This window comes from Cryptomeria japonica, chromosome 2, assembly GCF_030272615.1.
Source record: "Cryptomeria japonica chromosome 2, Sugi_1.0, whole genome shotgun sequence".
NCBI classification, from domain to species: Eukaryota; Viridiplantae; Streptophyta; class Pinopsida; order Cupressales; family Cupressaceae; genus Cryptomeria; species Cryptomeria japonica.
In genome coordinates, this window is record NC_081406.1 from 620,283,381 (window position 1) to 620,305,102 (window position 21,722).

Consider the following 21,722-nt stretch of genomic DNA (forward strand, 5'->3'; position numbering starts at 1 on the left):
TTACCATTGCCTCTTGGTAACCTTCGGGCTAATAATGCTTCAAATTCTTCTTGCTTCTTGATTTCTTCATACAGTTTGTGCACTTTTTCCATGTTCTTGCAAAATCTTTCACTTGCTCCACTATGATCCCCTTCAGAGTACTTACTCATTCTATCATTGTAATCATCAGATTCACCAATATGAAAAGAACTGAATGCATATTCTACTTTACTTACCGAAGACCCACTGTTATCAAAATTACTTAACTCAAATGCATGTAGCTTACCAATAGTAGCATCCAAAGAAACTGGCATGTTAGGTACAGACCTCAATTCATTGATTGCAGAGACTCAAATAGCATAAGCTGGTAGAAGGGTTCTCAACAACTTACTTGTTATATCCTTTTCTTCAATAGTTCCACCTACTCCTTTAATTTGATTGACAATCTCCTTTAGTCTTGTACTGTATTGGGTTATGTTCTCACCTTCATTCATTCTCATGGATTCAAGTTGTCCTCTTAGACTATCTACTTTAGCTCTTTGAACATGTTCATCACCTCCATACATAGATATGAGCTTAGTTCACATTGCTTTTGCATCATTACAGCCTTCTAGATCATAAAACTCTGAGTTGGTCAATACTGATGTTATTTCAATCATAGCTTGAATATGTTCTTTCTTTGCCTTTATCTCTTCCAAGATCATAGGGATGGTGCTCAGTGCAATGTGATCATTCTCCGGATAATATGTTGCATATTCTCCAATTCCTGATAAATGCAGCTTCATCCTTTTCTACCATGTGGAGAAACTTGACTTGTTTAGCTTCGGTGCATCCCTTTTATACATCTTCGGATCTTTGCCTCAAGTACCTTTAAACTTTTTCTTCCGAAGTCCAAAGCTCTGATACCAATTGATAGTTATGATACTAAAAGTAAAGTACAAATGCCAATAGCTAACAATATGAGAGGGGGGGGGGTTAATCATACAAACTTAAACTTCCATAAAATCAACAAATTCAACCTCGGTAACTTATACTTCAGCAACTTAACCAAAAAATGCTAAACATGCAAACTCATGAACACATAATCATTATAACACTCATAGAACCAGATTTAACATGGAAACCCAAATAGGGAAAACCAATGTGGGATTTCGGACCCACTAAGAAATATACTCTTCTAGAGTATGCTCGGTTAAAAGCAAATCATGTTAAAGATTACAAACACATTGCTAGATGTGACCCGGTTAAGGGATTTCCCTCAGATCTGTTAGGATCTTCACCTTGTTATAAGTGACCTTGTCAAAGGATTTCAAACACTCATTTAGAATGTTACCTTGCTAGAGGGTTTACAAATAAGACTGTTAAGTCCACTCGGTTAAGAGATTTTCTATCACTTACAAAATAACAGTAATAAAAATCTATCTGCAACTTCACATCTAAAATGCTAAAGCAGATTCTTATTTGCTCAGAACAATCTAGTCATAGGACTTATCTTGTCCCTCTACTGGGCTCTCTACTCTAATATTCAAATAGGTCTTCAAGCTTCTGTGCTCAGTAATCACTATGTAGCATTCTTGTGCTTACACTTGCCCGCATTCATTGTTTATTAACAATTCCTTATTTATAAACAATTGCTAACCATTTAATCTCCTTGATCATATTTCTCATGATCAATCTTAGCCATCAGATCTTCAAACTTGACCAGGTTCAATTTATCCTTTCGATCTGAAAACGTTTTACCTTGCCTAGGGACTTGCATTCGCACAAGGTTATTGCGGTTCAATCTGCACTGTAGATCTTCTTGCCAATTTTCCTTTGCCATAGATCCTTAACAAACTTCATTCATGGCATACCAATCATTTATACATCTCTAGCTAATCATTGTCCTTCATTAAATAATGCTTTTATCCATCCAATGCGCACTATCATAACTCGGTTGCAACTCGGTAAATACTAAACTTTACTCAGTAGACATTTTGCCTTTATTAACCGATATCGATAACCTTAGGGTTTACCAACTAGGTTCTTTACTCGGTGGCATAGTATAGTATTAACCTTACAATCAACAACATATGTAGGATATCAAAATAATCTAAACATCATGATCTCATCATTTTCTAACTCGGTAATAGTTGCCCATTAATAACTTATTTCTCCCCTTATTCATCACATTCTTTCTGTGTCTTTTACCGACATCTTAATTCTCTTCAAATCAATCTTCTCAAGATATGGCAACATCATACTGAATTAGATAATCAATTTCTTGACATCAATGATAAAATAATGTTATAAAGATAGTTATCATCCTTCTTCAGTTATATCAATAATCTTCAACAACCTTCTCATTATCCTTATTGAATATCAACAATCTTTCTTACTACTGAAACACCAACACTCTAAGATCAGAAAATGCCTTATTTTTAGAGCTTCCAAATTACTAGCAAGATTGATTACAATGCATTAATTTGAGAAGTCAACTACAATAGATAATTTAAAACATTGACCTTAGAGGAGGCCCTTTTAGTTCTTTCCCTACTCACTATCCATAGGAATTCCACTCAGAAAACTTTCCAATACTCAACAATGCTAAATTGACTTCGTTGAAGATAATTTCTTGACTCAAAGTTTTTGCTTTTATTATTTTCCCCAATATGTGTAAATCAACACATTTAATAACTTAAGCCTAAGGAATGGCTGCAAGGAACATATGCAAATGCATAAGAAATCCTTTTTCAGATTTAATCCAAACAATCACTCTTTTTGAAAGCTCAAAATCAACAACCAATGCGAAAATTCCCTACATATATAAACACAACTTCCAGTAGTACTAAATATAATAAAACATTTAACACAACTTCCAGTAGTACTAAATATGACAAAACATTTAACACAACTTCCAGAAAACCCTATGCAACAACAATTAATGGTGTACAACCTTTAAAAATCATAACTAGCATATTTCATTACTAAAATATATTAAAAGGAAGCACCCAGATAAGAAGTGTAGAATGGATGAATAACCATAAATTTGCTACTACAATATATTCAAGTCAACCCCAATATTGAAACCTATAAGGGCAATTTCTTTATAAAAAAAATTCTACTTTGAAAATTTATCATGGTTGCTTAGAGCTTAGTGCCTAGGGTAGGAAAGCTTTTTAAATCAATATCCAAAACTATATATTCCACCATATGCCTAATCAACCATTTTTAATGATTTTTTTGTCTTTATTTGATGGCTACTCAAACTAGAACGACATCTAAAAGGGTAAAACAAAATATAATTTTTTTTATAAAAACCTTATAATATGAACACAATAGTACACTTGATTCAACAAGTCATTTGTCAATGCCACATAATCAACTGCACAACCCTAATGACCCTTTCTACTCCCATAAAATCTACACTAATAATGAGAACACACATGGGAGGTCAAACCATATTAACCCTCTAAATTGTTATCTCTCGAAAAGCATGGATGGTAATAGTTTGACAACATGTGAGAGATAGGGGCACTAGAGCTGGATGGTGGAGTTGCTACACCATTGTGTGAGGTAGGAGGTTGAGATTAGTGTGTGCCATGTTGGATGACTATTTTAGTCAAGCTAGCAACTACATGGAGATTATATATGTCCATAGTCTCCTTGAGGGCTACTGGAACTATGACATGTTTTGAACAGGTTTTGATACTAATGGTCTTCAACTTTGACAGTTATCTACATACTGAGCTCCTAGTCTATGTTGGGTAGAGCCTCCACCTCTACCCTAGAACTTACCCATATAAAAATAATTGGCAATTTGATAAAGGATAAACTCACAGTGTAGTTTTCTAAGGAAATAGAGTGACACCTCACAATTATTTCAAGGAGGTTGGTCAAAGACCATCTACCACCTATCCCAAAATTTATTTCTTATAGCATGATGATTAAACCAATGTATTGGAAACCTCTTTGATTTTGTGGGAAGAAGTTCATTGGTTATAGGATTAGTGAAAAGAGCACATATTTTCGCTTTGATTATCTCTTCACTTTTTACTGCATCGTATGACATTCCCATTGCATAATATTCAAGTCATGAATCTTTATAAGTTTTTCATTGAGTTATTTGATCAATAATTATGTCAACACTCATTTTCATTGCTTCTAATGTTGATGCAAGGGAAACATGATGTTGATTTGATGTTGCTGCCCTCAGTCTTTAAACTAATTCAAAAATTGTGGCATTTTTTTTTAGATGCCCTAACAAATCATCTTTGCTAAATTGTTTAGGGTTTCTTTAAAGGGTTGGAGGGTTGGCCATCCAACGGTTTTTCCTTAGCATATTATCATTCAAATTTTGTTGAGGCTTAGGGTTTACATGATTTGCTATCAAATGTTTAAGAAAAAAATAAAAATTAATCAATGACGATCTTTTTTTTTTTAAATACAAATGAAATTTCAATCTAATGAACAAAAAAATGTGACTTGCCTCTTCTATAGTGTGGCATTTGGATGAGGAGTTACAAATATTTGAAACATGCTTGTGTTTTTTAAATAATTGGGAGGGAAAACAATTGCTAAAATCGTGGCCCATGGGTTAAAAAAAGACCCAATCATTTTTTATTATATAACTTTACATTAGAAAAATAGGTACCTAGTTTTTATTATAAAAACATGTACATGGTTTTAATTAAAAAAGAACGTAGTATTGAGGCTTATTTTTAGAGCTTCAATATGTACATGGTTTTTGAATTTATTAACCCCACATACATGTTTTGTTCATTTTAGGCATTTTTTTGCTATTGGCCACTAATTTTTTTAGCTATTGGCCACTAATTTTTTTAGCATCTTGGTGCACTTACCCATACACAAAACCTTAAATTCTATACACAACCCTAAACCTTCTACCCTTAACCATAAACCCTATTCCTCAAACCTAGGATATAAAGTTTATAGGCTAAATCCTCAACCCTAAATGGGTTATCCCTCAACCCTAGGCCTTAAAGCCTATATGATAAGACCTCAACAAAGTACTATAAAACATAAACCCTATACCCACAATCCTAAACCCTATACACTCATTCCTTAACCTTGTCCCTCATCCCTAGGCCCTAAATTCTTAAAAAATAACTCTATACACTCAACCTAAACCATATACACACAACTAGGTTGTACCCTATACCCTTGCCCCTAAAACTTATACCCTATACCATCAACCTTAAACATTGTGGGCCCCCATGCAAGGTGGGTGGGAGGAGGAGATTATATAGGCCATTGATTAAAACCCTTGATGCTCGACCCTCCATCATAAAACATCAACCTAAACCATAAATACTACACCCTAAACCATTAATAATTTATAGATAAAAGGAGAGAGGGAAGAGATAAATGGAGAGAGATAGAGGGGGGGGGGGGGGTAGGGAGGGAGAGTTGGGTAGGGAATAATGATGGGAGAGGTAGCAAGTGGACAGATAGAAAGTTGCATCGATGAGAGAGATAGGCCAGATAGAGAGATAGAGAGGCGAGAGAGATGCGAGATATAAAAAAGTACTGAGAGGGGGCAGGGATATGTAGAGAGGGGAGAGATGTATGATACAAATATATAGGTATATAGACGCTCAACCCTTCATCATCAATCATAACCCCTACATCGTAAACCCTAAATACTAGGAGATGCACCTTTAACCCTATATAGTAAATCCTAAAACTAAAATTAATAATTTAACAATAAAACCTCAACCTCCACCCTCAACCCTAGATAGTATACCCTCAACGTTTGACCCTAGAACCTATGTCGTCAACCCTAAACCATATATATTCTCAACTCTAATTTATACACTATTAAACCTGAACCTTGAATGTTACTCTAAACCATGAACCTTAAATGCTAGATACTATCAAACCTTAATACTAAAAATATACTCTTAACCCCCAACCATGTATGCTATAATTTCAAAACTTAACCCTAAATCCTATACTATCAACCCCCAACTTAAATAATAGATGTTTTCAATTCTTAACCCTAAATACTATACTCTCAACCCTCAACCATAAACCCTTGGTCTAGAGAGAGGTAACTATTTAAAGAGGAACTAAAAGAGAGGGAGGTTGGATGGAGAGAAAGGAAGGGAAAAAGAGATATAAAGAGAGGATGAAGGGAATGAAAGAGAGAGAATATTTATTTTCACAAAAACATGAGTGCATTAGATAGAGATTGTATATTTCTCTTCACAAATATACAAGTGGATTAGAGAGAGGGAGGAGAGATAGTGAGAGAAAGTGATGAAGATAAAGATGAAGATAGATAGATAGAGGGGATGTTTATATTCATAGGAACATGAATACATTATAATGAAACAATTTCATTCTTTTGAAGATGGATTTTTGGGCATCGAAAACACTTTTTGTTCCCACAAATGTGAATGCATTAAAATACACTCGCATTATATCTTGCTTTTAGAAAATCAAAACCTTAACTTTGGATTTTCCTTGGGAATCCAACCTAAAGGCTTGGATTTACTTATCAACAACCAAACATATTTTTTTGAGAAATTTTAGAAAAATGGCACAATGTCAAGTGGGCAATCCTTCATGTTTGCATGTTTTCAAATGCAAAGTTAAAATATACAACAACTTAACATTAATCTCTCTCTTAGCTTCCTAAACATGTAATTTTTTTCTTATTTTGAGTATGTTAAGGTTTTCATCTCTAATTTTATTTCTTAGTGTATGCATTTTAAAAAACCAATGTGCCATATTTTTTACTTCATCTTGTAACCATTTGTAAAAATTGCAAATAAATTACATTCTAGAAACTAGAGTCAATTCTATACACAAAAGATATTGAATTTTGATTAGTTTTCATAAAATATAGGTGTTTTCATGCTGAATTTTTATTTTCTTAGGATGTGTCCACTTTTAAAATTAGTTAAAAATTATATATTCATTAAAAAATTAGTAGAAAAGTTGAGCATAAACTACATGGTGGTAGCTAATTTTTTTAGTGAAGAGTTTTTTGAAGAAATTATAAAATGTTAACATTTTATTGGGGTCACACTAGAAACTATGTTATATTTTTCTTTTTTAAATACAATCATTGGCTCTCCTTTTCGAACCCTTTAATTCACACCACTTTAAAAAAAAATTAGTAGCTTAGAAAGTATATTTGGAGTACTATCTCTTGTTTTTATTGCATCTTCAAATTTTGAGCATTAGTATCTTCAATTTCTCATCCAAGATAAGTGTTTCCTAATTTCATAATAAAGTGGCCACTTGCAACCCCCATTTGGTCCCCAATTTCAAAGCACTTACCATATTATGATGTATAAAGTTAGATGGAGCTAAATTAGCAATTAAAGAGTTTTACGATGACATTTACATAGCATGTACAAGTAGTATGGTCCTAGATAAAAATATCCTGAGGATGGGATATTATTGTCTCGCCATAGAAAATGATGCTTTTGTACATGTTAGAAAGTGTATAAGCTATCAAAAATATGGATATTTTCTACATGCACCATCTTAATCTTTAAGACTGATCACCACTTTGTAGTCTTTTTCTACATAGGGACTTGATCTCAAAAAAAAATCCCTAATCACATTATCATTGTAACAAGATAGTTTCCTAAGGGGATTGAAATAATCTCACATATGTCACTAGGTAGAAAATATCTAAGCTCATCCTAAACCATATAATTTTTCATTAGAAAATACTTGCTACAATTATTATAGATAATGGAACAAGTCCTAAGAAACCATGAATTTTAAATCCTTTATGAAAAATTCCACATAAAACCCAAGGCATTTAACAATCCATTCACCAAACTCCTTAATATAATTGTGAATGGTGTGTCATAATTGGAACCTTTATCTCCATCCTACCTTATGGGCTCATTGTACTAGCATCCTTACACACACATGATATACGATTTCCTTGTCTTTGATGTTAAATCTATATTTCCAATTGATTTAAAAAGTTATCATCCTTATGCATTTCCTTGCAATATCTTATTCGTGATGAAAAGTATCAAGTTGCATGTCTTCATGAACTAGATCTCCTTGGTGAGAAAATAATAAATGCACTAAACAATTTGAAGGCTTTACAAGAATTGGTTACATCATAGCTATAATAAGCATGTCAAGACTAGGAAAATTGATATTGGTGACCTTGTCCTAAGGGAAAATAAGAAGAATGTAATTTGCGACCATAAAAACAATGGGGAGTCCAAGACAAATTGGTTGGGCTCTTATATTGTCATTGTTACGTAATGGTTAAGAGAATACAAGTTGGCTACACTAGATGGCCATTAATTAGAATATCCAACATATATAACTGTAATGATTGTAAATGTAGAATTAGGGTTTCAACAAATAAAACCACTAATTAGCCAAATTAACCATACATTGTAAGGAGGAAAATCCAATAGATCTAGCCACAATTTGACTAGAAAAGGGATGAGAATACTGATCAAATCTACCAATTGTCGTTGTGTGTGTGAGTCTTCTTCTTCCTAAGTTGAATTTGTAATGTAATTATGAAATTGGGGCAAAACCATGAATAATTAAAGTAATTTGATAGAAATGGTAAGCTACAAATGTCCCATGGAGCCACAAACTGGGATCTAGAAAAATAAAGATGTTTAGAACCTATCCTCAGAAGTTTGGTCTGATTATTTGGGACTAGTTAGCACAGATCTGCCTCGATACTTTGAATTTTCCATCATTGCAAGCTAAACTTGTTCATCATTGTCGACATTGTCGGATTTCTTGAGTATAGATCTTGAACCTATTCCTACACAGAGAAAGAAAGGGAAAGATATTGGAGATAGGGGTTCGCTAACATCAAACCCTAGTTTTGGAATTAACCATGAATGAAGTAATGTAAATACTAAAATAAATGTTAGGAAGATATACCTCAGATTTGCAATTGTTGTTGATGATGCAATGTTCTTTGAATTTAATCACAAATGTTGAATGTAATGGCATGTCAAACACATGGACATGAAAAACCCTAATCACACACACATTCTTGCATGAAGATTGATGTAACTTTGCTCCACAATGGTTGATGATGAATATGAAGCCTTGAGTCTCTGAAATTTCTTAATGATGAATGCTTCACAGATGCACAAATACTTTAGGGATATAATTAATCTTCTAGGTCTAAAATAAATTGATAGGATAACTTTGTATAGGGTTCCCTAGGTAAATTACCAATTAGGCTGACCTCCAATGGTCATGTTTATCCCTAAGAATTAAATGTTATCAATGAGATATAGCACCTACCCCATTTCAAATTGGGGCCCATTTGAGAGGGACCAGAGCATTTTGGGGTGCCCCGATCCTTCTACAAATAGGAGAAAATTAAGAAGCTAGCGGGGAGGAGATCCAATGATAGGATCCACCAAAGGGTGTTCATGACATAAAAGTTGGAGAATAGGATCAAATTGAACCTAAAGAGGGGATAGGAAAGGCTAAAATGGGAGCACAAACATGAGGTGTAAATTGGACTGATTGCAATTCATGATACTACATTTATCCCCACTTTAATGGGAGTATGAACCTGTGCAAATACTCGTGGTAAAGTAGAAACATAAGAGATCAAAGCAATTAGGAGAAAGATCACAAGGAGATAAGACATCACAAATTTTGAGGAACAAAGTCACTAATCTTAGGATCTTAACTCACACAACCTTATGCAAGGACACACAAAACAAGACAGGAAAGAAAGGCAAACAAACACAAAAGACACCAATAATCAAATGTATCAACCACTAAAATTGTCGAAATGTTATCACAAGAACATTAGTGATCAAATAAAAAGAGCAAGAGCATGCATCAAAATGAAGAACCATCATCCGCCAATAGCAAAGCTATGAGCTCATGGAGAAAAAAAAAGAGAGAGGATATGGATTCTATGGGCTAGCAAATTGTGTTATGCTACTTGTGATCCATGTTGGGTAGGAGAGTCAGAATAGTCTAGTTGTGTTTAGCTAGTTCCACTCATCCTGTTGCATAAGTTGTTGTCTAGTTTTAGGAGTTAAGCATCTTGTATAATACTTTGTTTTGTCTTGTTTTGAGCATGCAACAACCTATATAAGACATGAAATGAAAATGAATATGCGTCTGGTTTCAGGCATGAAGCATCTCGTATTGGATTTTGTGTTGTTTGGTTTCAAATTTGAACACCCCATAGAAGACAAATATATGTCTAGTTCTGGGAACATCTCATATAAGACTTTGTTTTGTTTGGTTTTGATAATGTATATGTAGGTCCCAGGGACAACTGAGAGGGGGGGGGGGGGTGAATCAGTTGTCTAATAAATTCAAACCAAAATCTTATTAACCAAAATATTGCTTAATACCGGTAAGACAATTAATTGTGTTGGTAAACAATGTTAACAGGAAAAAGTTGTACCGGTAAGAATTAATGCATGAAACATAAGCACAGAGTCAACCACAACACATGACACAAATATTTGTACGTGGAAACCCTGTAAGGGGAAAAACCATGGTGGGAAAGCTTACCCACAATCAGATGATACTACTATAGATAGTAAGTGTACAAAGAGGGGTCTGCACATGTAGAAAGGCCAATAGCCTAGAGCTCACTACTCAAACACAAATGGGAGTCACACTGACTATAGTTGGATGGTTAAATCCAATGAGAATGTACTGCACAAAATAGCATCTTCATATGCTGGATTCAGTACCGGTGTAATGTTGATATGCTTCTACAAAAACCTAGCTTCACCTCCAAATGATGTCTTCATGTATACCTCTGCTTAATCTCGCATATACCTTCTGATGCTCTGCAAAAAGGATTAGAAAATCTGTTTGATGGCAACACACACAAGAGCACAAGAAACAAACGTTAGTGTTAGCAACAAAAGATTATCCTAAACAGGCATATCAAGAGAGATATTAAGCATGAAATAGAAAGCATATAAACATAAAATGAAATAGCTAATCAAGATGCTCATAGTTGCTCCTCCCTTGTTCCTCTCCTCTCCAAGTCCCAAACGAGTGTAGCTCTCAGCTTTTAGCACTAGCCATGGATGCCATATGGAGATTCAAGATGGTTGAATATGATAAGAAAATACTATGCAAGAGTAGATAGTGATGCTATGAAAAAGCTCTATGCTAATGCCAGTATAACAACAATACTCTAAAATGCTTCCTCTTTGCTTGAGGAGAAGGGTTCTATTTATAGAAGAAATGGGGAAATGAAGGGTTAAGATTGAATGGTTTAATCAAGGGCCAAGTTTGAAAGTTGGGGATCCATGTGCACAATTGGCACCAATAAAATGGTGACAAGTGTCAACATAGGATTGGGTTGAGAGAAGAGGTTGGAGGCATTAAAGGCCTGAGAAGACCTCATGGTTATCTAGAAGGTAAGGGTCAAGTCTAAATTAGGATTACCCACTGGATTAGGATTTAATGCAAGGATAAACCTTTGTGCAAATGATTAAGAGATAATCATGGTCAAAGCATTAAAGGCTTGATGAGACCCTTGGGTTGGGTAGAGGTTGAGTCAAAACAAATGTTTTAACCATGTGGGAGGGTTGAATTAACCATTAATGGTTATTGGAGACTTTTGGGGATTAAGTGGTTGAAGGTTGAAAGCTTTCAAAGGTTATCCAAGACTTTGAGGGTTAATTTGTTGAACACACAAAGCATTAATTGCTTTTCAAAGACTTTGGAGTCTTTGAGAAGTGACTCCAATTTGCTTAGGAATGTGACAATATTTAGGGGATGGATTAGGCTAATTAGGAAGGGTTTAGAAGAATCTAGAAGGGGTTTAGGCATACAAGTGGATTTTGTAGGAAAATGCAAGTGGGAGAAATTTTGGTATTTTCAATTAAAATAAAATCATTTATTTCAATTAAATGGTGTAAGTTGAATTTGGATAAATATTTAAATAAATATTAATTTATTTAAATGAGAAAAAGAAGATAAAGCATTTAAAATGCTTGAAGACTTTGAGGGAAACCATTAAAGGCTTGAAGACTTTAAGGAAAACCATTAAAGTCTCTAAGAAGACTATAGAAGGAAGCCATCAAGTTTGAAGACTTTAAAGCCATCAAGTTTGAATACTTTAAGGGAAACCATTAAAGGTTTCAAGTGGGTGAGGATAAATAGGATTTTAAATAAATAATTTATTTAAAATAGTTGTGCAACTTGCTTTTGTAGGAAAATACAAGTGGGTGGAGGATAAAGGTGATTTAAATAAATGTTAATTTATTTAAATGTGAGAGGTGGGATTTTGGGGGATTTAAATAAATATTAATTTATTTAAATGTGAGAGGTGGGATTTTGGGGGATTTAAATAAATATTAATTTATTTAAATGTGAGAGGTGGGATTTTGGGGGATTTAAATAAATATTAATTTATTTAAATGTGAGAGAAGATTTAATTAAATAAATATGATTTATTTATTTAATTAATGGTCTGAATTTGGTTAAGTGAATTAAATCAAATAAATTGAATAATTTATTTAATTAATAGGAGAAGAGGGTTAAGATGAATTAATTAAATATTAATTTAATTAATTATTAATTGATGGTTAAATAATCAAATAAATACTAAGTATTCATTTAATTAAGTTGACAGATTTATGTGACTACATTTGCCCCTCTTTGAGACGGTGCAGTTTATCGCGTCGTTTCAAAGAAAGAAAAATAGGTGTGAAGAAATGCCCCATAAAATGTAAATTTAATGGGTGGTATGCCCCCTCGAGAGATGGGCCAAATTTTGTTTTGAAAAATCGGGCGATCTCTCGAAAAAGAATGCAAAGTGGAGGGGAGGTAGAATAGAAGAAATTAGAACTAATGATGAAAGAATGGGAGAAAATGGAGTGAATATGAAGAAACAACAAGCCAACGAGTACCCTGAGGTCATGCAAGAGATACATAGCAGATGTAGTGTGGGGTTTTGATTGATGCTATACAATTGATCAAAATTGGTTGGACAAGCTGGTGCAATCGGTTGAATTGCCCCGGTCAAGTCAAAGCGTGACAGTTGATGTCAGTTGGTCGCTTGGACATGATAAAGTCTGAGTAAGTGAATCAAAGTGACCTGATGGTGACTTAGACAATTGATGTAATTGTCCGATGAAGTCAAGGTATATGAAGCAAAATACTCGTTGAGACGTAGACAATTGATGTAATTGTCCGTTGGATTGTGTTTGATTGGTTGATCAATTGATAGTGTGTGCATGTGATGGATGGTTGTGGGGAATCATGGTAGCCCCGTTGAGACTAGGTCATTATGATAAATGCCTGATGTAGTCTAGGATTACCATAATCGATTACCTGTTGAGACCCGAAGATACTTGATCAGAGTATCTGTTGATAGTCTAGGTGTGCATGAGTTGATGTACCTATGCAGATAGAGTAACTGGCTTAATTTTGTGGATGAATGAGGATGGGAAACACAATCCCTCCTATTAGAGATGGATGGTGATGAACGTGGCTTGATTGGGTTGATGGGAAACAATGAAGGGTATGTGATGTTGATTATCGAGATGGGGAGGGTTGGGGGGGTTTGATGTTAGAAGAAATGGAGGACCTATGACTCATTCCTATGGAAGAAGAGGAAAATAGAGTATGCATTATTATGACTATGTATGCATGATATGCAGCTATTATGAATGTATGGATGGTTGGAATGCAACGGAATGCAGTATATACAGATGAGATGGAATGACGATCCATAGTGCTCTATTTTCATCATTGAGCTTTAAAATGTTGGAAGAGAATACAAGCATCTTGACATAATGATTCAAGATGACCAGAGTATTTCTTACATGGATTTGATATAGCAAGTTAATACAAGCAACTTGATATAATGGATCAAGTTGACCTGAGTATTGCTTGCGGAACAGATAAGGATTATCTCCTTTCATGCATGACTTGGATCGTCCTCCTTGATCTTAGGCTGATCATATCCTGAGACAAGTTCATACCGTACTAAGAGATAAAAAACCTTTATCCAGTTTGGATGAGGTAGGAGGAACTAAAGGAAGAGCATTGCACCTGCAAACAAGCAATATATACATAAAGAATAAAGAATAAGGATCCTTGGTAATGGTTCATACTCATATGGTCGAGGTATACGCTGTAGTCAGCAAGCCGTAGTGATCTATGATTGCATTTGGCATAAGATCATGTAGCCTAGTGAACTTCCCACGTAGACACCATTAGTACATGCCCCAGAACTTCATCGGAAATAATGCGCAAACGATACAAAACAATGCTAAAAGATTCTGATACAGATAAACAAACAATAGAACTCACAAATCAACCAAGTATTTGACAGCCTAACAGAATTTTCTTGTCAAAGAAAACATCATCTTGTCTTTGTTTTGGTAAGGAAGGATGCATCCTTGTTTTAAAGACAGTTTTGGATTGTTGATGTGGATTGTGTGGTTGTTTGGTAAATGGTCATTGTGTGAGTAGTTTGTCGCAATGTTTGTTTTGGGATCTACTCAGATGGGTATGTACAATGTGTTGCCATGTTTTTGTGTGATTTTTCAATGGTTTTGTCGATGTTTTTGGATTTTGAATTGTTTTGAATGTTTTTGGTATTTTTGCGAGATATTTTTGAATGTTTTTGGATTTTTGATGATTGTTTGAATGAAGAACTTAATGAATCATAAGACAATGTAGAATCCACTTCCATCAATAGGTTAAAGGCATTGCCCCCAGTTTTAGACATGACTATGAAAAAGCGGGATGCAAGATGTATGGAGTACTATCATAATTGCAGAGGAATAACAAGCCATGGTTGATGGATGGATGGATGTATGTATGAAGTAGATGTGATCGCCACAAGTCTGAAAGATAATGGAGCCATAGCCTTTACGAGTGGCACCTGTTTGCCAGGTTTTTACCATCGTTCTTACCCAAGGTGCCACCGGAGTGGTTGTTCACCGTTTGGATGCATGATTTTTCTTTACTTTTTTGAATGTTTTTATATTTTCTTCAGGACATTTTTCTGAATGTTTTTGGTATTTTTCTGATATGTAGGGGAGCCTGATGCTCTGTACACCTTAGGTATAAAACCGTTTGAGGTGCATGCTATTGATTGGATCTGCGAGCGGTTCTCCGTCTGATGTAGCCAACTGATATGCCCCGGACCCAAATACAGCAGTGACAACATATGGGCCCAACCAGTTTGATTCAAACTTGCCTTGATGTTCTCTGTTTGGTTGGTTGCGAGGATTTTCTCGAAGAACAAGATCACCTACCTCAAATGTACGAGATCTAACTTGGTGATTGTAGCTTCTACTCATGTGCTGCTGATAGGCTTTGAGGTGATTGTATGCAGCTTGTCGCTTCTCATCTAGTAACTCTAAGTCCTGAAGACGAGATACTCTGTATGCTTCATCATCGATGAGATTGTGCAATGAAACTCGTAAGGATGGTATCTCGACCTCAATAGGTAAGATAGCTTCAGCACCATAGACCAATGAATAAGGAGTTGCACCTGTAGGGGTCCGAATGCTAGTTCGATATGCCCATAGCGCTGGATTCAATTGAACATGCCAATCACGGCCGGCATCATTGACTGTCTTCTTTAGGATCCTCAATATGTTTTTATTGGATGCTTCGGCCTGACCATTGCCTTGTGGGTAATAGGGAGTGGAAAAGCGGTGTTGGATATGAAATTTCTCACAAAGCTCACGAACATCCTGATTTTTGAAAGGAAGACCGTTATCTGTGACAATGGACATGGGCACACCATACCGGCAGATGATGTAATTGAGGATGAATGAGGCGATCTGCTTGCCGGTGACTTGGGTAAGTGGAACAGCTTCGATCCACTTGGTGAAATATTCGGTGGCGGTAATAATGAATTTATGGTCGTTGGATGAAGATGGATGAATCTTACCCACAAGGTCAAGGCCCCATTGACAAAAAGGCCATGGTGTTGTGATTGGTTGCAGTTCTTGAGCTGGTGCATGTATTAGGTCGCCATGAACTTGACATTTTTTGCACTTCCTGACAAAGTAGTAGGAATCCTTTTCCATAGATGGCCAATAATATCCAGCTCGCAAGAGTTTCTTGGCGAGTGATGGACCACTTGAATGAGTCCCGCAAATTCCTTCATGTACCTCTTCCAAAGCCTTTGTTATCTCACCTTGTTCCAGACATCGAAGGAGAGTACCATCAAGACCGCGTCGGTATAGGGTTTCGGCAATAATGGTATATCGAGCAGTTTGGCGAATGAAGGTTTTACGTTGGTTATTTGATTGGTTGGGAGGAAGGGTGTGATCGCGGAGATAGGTGTAGAACTCACCGTACCATGGGGATTCAGAACCAACAAGGCAACATATCATTTCAGATTCGGGGATATCATAAGCCGGGATCCAAAGTTGTTCTACCAAGAACTCGTAGCGTGTTGAATTCTGTGGAAGATCTAGTAGAGATGCGATGGTAGCCATAGCGTCAGCAGCTCGATTCTGATCTCTTGGTATCTGCTCAAAAGTGATAGTAGTAAATGATGTCTTTAGATTGTCCACCATTTGCTTGTATGGCATGAGTTTATCATCTTTGGTCTGATACTCATCTGTTGCTTGTCGAATGACTAGTTGGGAATCGCCATATACTTGCAGTTCTTTTAATTTCCATTGTATGGCTAATCTGAGTCCTGTGATCAAGGCCTCATACTCTGCTATGTTGTTTGTGCATGGAAATGCGAGCCTGTAAGACTTCGGGATGCTATCACCTTGAGGTGTGATAAACAGAATGCCTGCCCCCGAGCCGTGCCTAGTGTATGAACCATCAAAGTATAATTTCCATGACTGTGCTTCTGTAATCATGAATATCTCTTCATCTGGAAAATTGGAAATGAGAGGATGATCGCCTATGAGAGGTGCATCAGCCAACTGATCTGCAATAACTTGACCTTTGATAGCTTTACGGTCCACATACTCGATGTCGAATTCACTTAGAATCATTACCCATTTAGCTAAGCGACCTGTCAATGCTGCTTTGTTAAGTAAATACTTGAGTGGATCAATCTTTGCAATGAGTTGCACCTTGTGTGTTAACAGATAGTGCCTCAGTTTAGTGGCTGCCAAGATTACTGCTAGGCAAGCTCACTCAATAGGTGTGTAATTGAGTTCATAGCCCACAAGTGTGCGAGAGATGTAGTAAATAGCACACTCTTTTCCTTCTGCATTATGTTGTGCCAGTAGTACACCCAATGCTGTACTTGTTGCTGAGATATAGAGCAATAATGGTCTACTTGGATCTGGTGGCATCAGCAATGGTGGATTCATGAGATAGTCTTTAAGCGCCTGAAATGCTTGCTGGCATCTGCCATCCCACTGAAAGCGGATGTTCTTGTGTAGCAGGTGTGTGAATGGGTGACACTTATCAGCCAATTGTGCAATGAATCTGCGGATAGATTGAAGCCGTCCTTGTAGTGTTCTTAGCTGACTGATATTCTTTGGAGGTGGCATGTCCATTATTGCCTTAACCTTTGCTGGATCGACCTCAATACCTTTGCTTGAGACAATGTATCCTAGAAGCTTCCCGGAGGTCACTCCGAAGACACATTTCTTTGGGTTGAGTCGAACATGGTACTGTTCCAGTCTATCAAAGATTTTATCTAAGATGTGAAGATGTCCTTCTCTAGTAAGTGATTTTGCTAGTAAATCATCCACATAATCTTCCATCATAGTATGCATCATGTCATGGAAGATGGTGGTCATTGCTCTTTGATAGGTCACTCCTGCATTCTTTAGACCAAAAGGCATTACATTCCAGCAATATGTGCCCCATGGACATGTGAAGGTTGTCTTATGTTGGTCCTCTGGTGCGATCTTTATTTGATTGTATCCTGAAAAGCCATCCATGAGTGAAAGCATGGCATGTCCTGCTGTCAAATCTACTATGATGTCGATATTTGGTAGAGGGAAGTCATCCTTAGGACATGCCTTATTCAGATCTCTGAAGTCTGTACAAATGCGGATGCCCCCTTTTGGTTTGCCAACTGGTACAATGTTGGAGATCCATTCTGCATAATCAATTGGTCTAATGAAACCAACATCCAGGAGTTTCTTGAGTTCTGTTTTGACTAGCACGGCAATCTGAGGATGCATCTTACGAAGCTTCTGCTTGACAGGTTTGGCTCCTTTTGCTACTGTGAGATGATGCATGACTAAATCAGGATCAAGCCCAGGCATGTCTGCATATGACCATGCAAAGTTGATCTGACGCTGTTGGAAGAACTCTATAAATTGAGGCTGTTCCTCTGGAGTGAGAAGAGATGCCAGATGTATGATATGAGGATTTTCAGGAGTCCCCACATTGTATTCTTTGGTTTCCTCGATAAGAATCGTTGATCGTTCCTGTTGTGTACTAGCAGGGAGGATGTCAAACCCTTCATCCTCAGGCGCCTCAGAGAGGTTTTCACCATTGGATACGCTCTTTCTTTTTACTTTTGTCGGATCAAATAGTGCCACAGTGTGGTTTTCACTGGAAGATCCATGTTTTATTGTTATATTTTTGCAGCTGAAGGATTTGGCATCCGCCCCGAAGTATGCTGCGCTATTAAGTTCAATGGCGAATCCAGCTTTGTGATCCCCGCTTGGTAGATTATCCCTTAATTCCAAAAAGTCAATGATAGCCTCATCGTTCTGGAAGAGGTCAAGACATGGGGGATTTGGTTGGTTCCATTCAATGAGTTCAGGGTGGATAATGGGCATTACTTCATCGATTAAGTTAAGTGCGGGAGATGTATCAGTGAGGGTTAAGACGGTGTGGTGAAGGTCGTTGATGGTACTCTCCCTGTCAGAATCAGGCGTAGGATGAGACGTAGGGTCTGTGGAAGATGTTTCCAGCTCAGGTACCCAAGTGGTCTTTATCTGTGCTTCTCCGTAAACAGGGATGTCTTTGCGGGGTGGAGGTGGTGATGTGTCTTCCTCATCTGAAGTGTTAAGTTGCACTGAATCGAATTCCCACTCATGTGAGTCGGTCTCTGAATCACTCTCCAGCATCCGATTGCTATACCATACTGGGATGTCTTTGGAGTTAAATACGGCAGGTGTGATTGGTTTATGTATCCTTGTAGTGATCGGTGTTGCAGGAATTGTGATGGGGTTTAATGGATTTGTCACTGGAAGTATCGGTAATGGTGACTCAGTGGCTTCTGCTGGAATTACTGGTGCCATAGATGTTGTTGTGGGTTCCAATATAGTTGCTGCTACAAATGGTGTTGCTAATAGGATTACTGGTTCGTTTGATGGGATGAGTGACATTGGTGATGGTGGAGTTGTGAGCCTTGAGGGGGCAGTGGGGATAGTGCTTGATGGTGCTTTGATTATGAAAGGTATCCTCTTTGCAGTAGGTGGGCAAAATGGTTTGCTGGGTTTTCCTTTGAATCTGAGTTTAGGAAGGATCTCTTTTTCAAAGCCAAGGCCTGTATTACCTTTGGGCTTGAATTCTGGTAGTAGAGGTTCGTGTCGTCCTTGTTTGCAGTATCCCAAAGCACTCTGACCATCATATCCCATTCTTTGCATAATGAGGAGGCCTTTGCCATATTGTTCCGTAGGAAGTGTAACTTGCGGTTTGTCAGTGGTGATGGGATCTTTATAGATCCAGTCCGCTAGGTCCTCATCTTGTGTTTCTTCCTCTTGACTCTTTCCAAGGATGAAAGGCGTTAAGGCACATGCTGGCGTGATTAGTGGTTGCTGGAGCAACTGCTGTGGTTTACCATGTGTTCTAGGAGAAGTGGGCATTTGTCCCACACAAAAGAGCTGACTCAAGTTATATTCTCCAGGACCTTCCTCTGCTACTTTCATCTTTAGCTTTTCTTGCTTGGGCATAGGGGTGTTTGAACTGGCAAGAGAGGCAGGATTTATATATGATGTGGAGGAAATGGCTTCTCTATTATTAGGAACGGTAATCTCTGGTTGATGGCTGATATTATGGCAAAATGCAAAGGGATTTGCATCGCCCAGGATTGTGATCTCGACCCCGTTATGTGGGAACTTGATACATTGATGGTAGGTAGATGGAACAGCTTGCATGGCATGTATCCAAGGTCTCCCTAATAATAGATTATATGGCAGAGGAAGGTCTAGAACCTGACAAATGATATGCTTTACCACAGGGCCCACTCGGATTGGTAGTACCACAGCTCCTTTGGATGAACGCTCTGCATCATCATAGGCTTTGATGGTGATCTTCTTACGAGGATCCACTGATTCTATTGCATATCCCAATGCTGTGACCAACTGAAGTGTGCAAATGTTTAGGCCTGCTCCATTATCAATCAAGACTCGCTTGATCCTGTGTTGGTTGACAAAGCCTTCAATGTGGAGTGAGGCGTTATGAGGTTGTTGGAAAGAAGAGTTGTCGCTTTCAGAAAAAGTGAGACAAGGTGATGACTTTAGATTTCCAACCATGGCTTGAAATTGGTCTGTATTCAAGTTTGCAGGGACTGACGCCTCTTGGAGTGCTTGATCCAAGATTGTTTTATGAGATGGCGATAGGCGTAACAGCTCTAAAATGGATATAAGCACAGGCGTTTTGTCTAATTGTTCCACAAGATTGTACTGCTTTGGGATGGAGGTGGTGCCTTGTGGAGCTGCCTTGATGGTGACCTTGCCACGACGTGTAACAACATTGCAATTTGAGGTGGGATTTTTGAAGGTTATGGTTGCAATTTGTTCACTGGCATCATACAGGTGATTTACAGTGTAATTATACGCAGCTTGCGTATAATCAGTGGTATCAGGACCTCGATTGGACGTCGAAGGACCCCTTTGATCTTGCGATGGAAGTGGATTCTTGAACATCTGATGATCATTATTGGTTGTTTTTGGGTCATGCCCTTCAATTTCAATTTCTCCTCGGTCAATAAGATCCTGAATGAGATCTTTCAATCGGTGACAATTACTTGTCTTGTGTCCTCTTCCTTGATGGAACTCACAGTGTTCAGTATCTTTCCACCATGCTGGTTTGACTTGAGGCTCATAGTTTGATAGCTTAGGTAGAGTGACCAAATTTTGAGAGAGGAGTTGTCGCAACACTGTTTCAATGGGTTCCCCTAAGGGAGTGTATGTGCGTTTTTGTTTTTGTGGACGAGGTCTTGGTTCATCATGAGATGTGATGCGACCTTGATTAAGAGGAACATTTGTGTTATTTTGAGGTGGAGGATTTTGTCCTGCAAACCGAACCACCGGTTGTGCATTTTGGACAGTCCGAGCATCCACAACTCCATCGTTGACGATGTTCTTATTCTTGTTCCAGAAGTTCGGTTTATCGCTATTGAAGCGCGGGCGAGGAGCATCTTTTGGTTCATTAAAGATTTTGATGAGTCCTTTTTTGATGAGTGCCCTTTCACATTTTATACCCTTGGTGATCATATCGTTAAAAGAGTCTATGTCTTTGACATCCAGGTGAAATTCCATTTCTTCGTTTAAGTTGGAAATGAAAATTTCCACTAGTTCTCGTTCAGGTAACTGAAGAGAACGTCTGCTAGACATTTGGCGCCATCGTTGCAGGAATACTGCGAATAATTCACCTGGTTTTTGTTTGGTGTTGCATAGATCAGCCATGGTGATGTCGCGTTCAATATTATAAGAGTAATGAGATAGGAACTTCTGGATGAGTTCCTCAAATGTTCTAATGCCACCTGGAAGTCGGGAAAACCATGATGTGGTTGTTCCTCCCAAGCTTTGGGGAAAAAGGCGCATTAGGTATGTGTCCTCATAAGCTACTTCAAGACAAGCAGAATGAAATTCTCG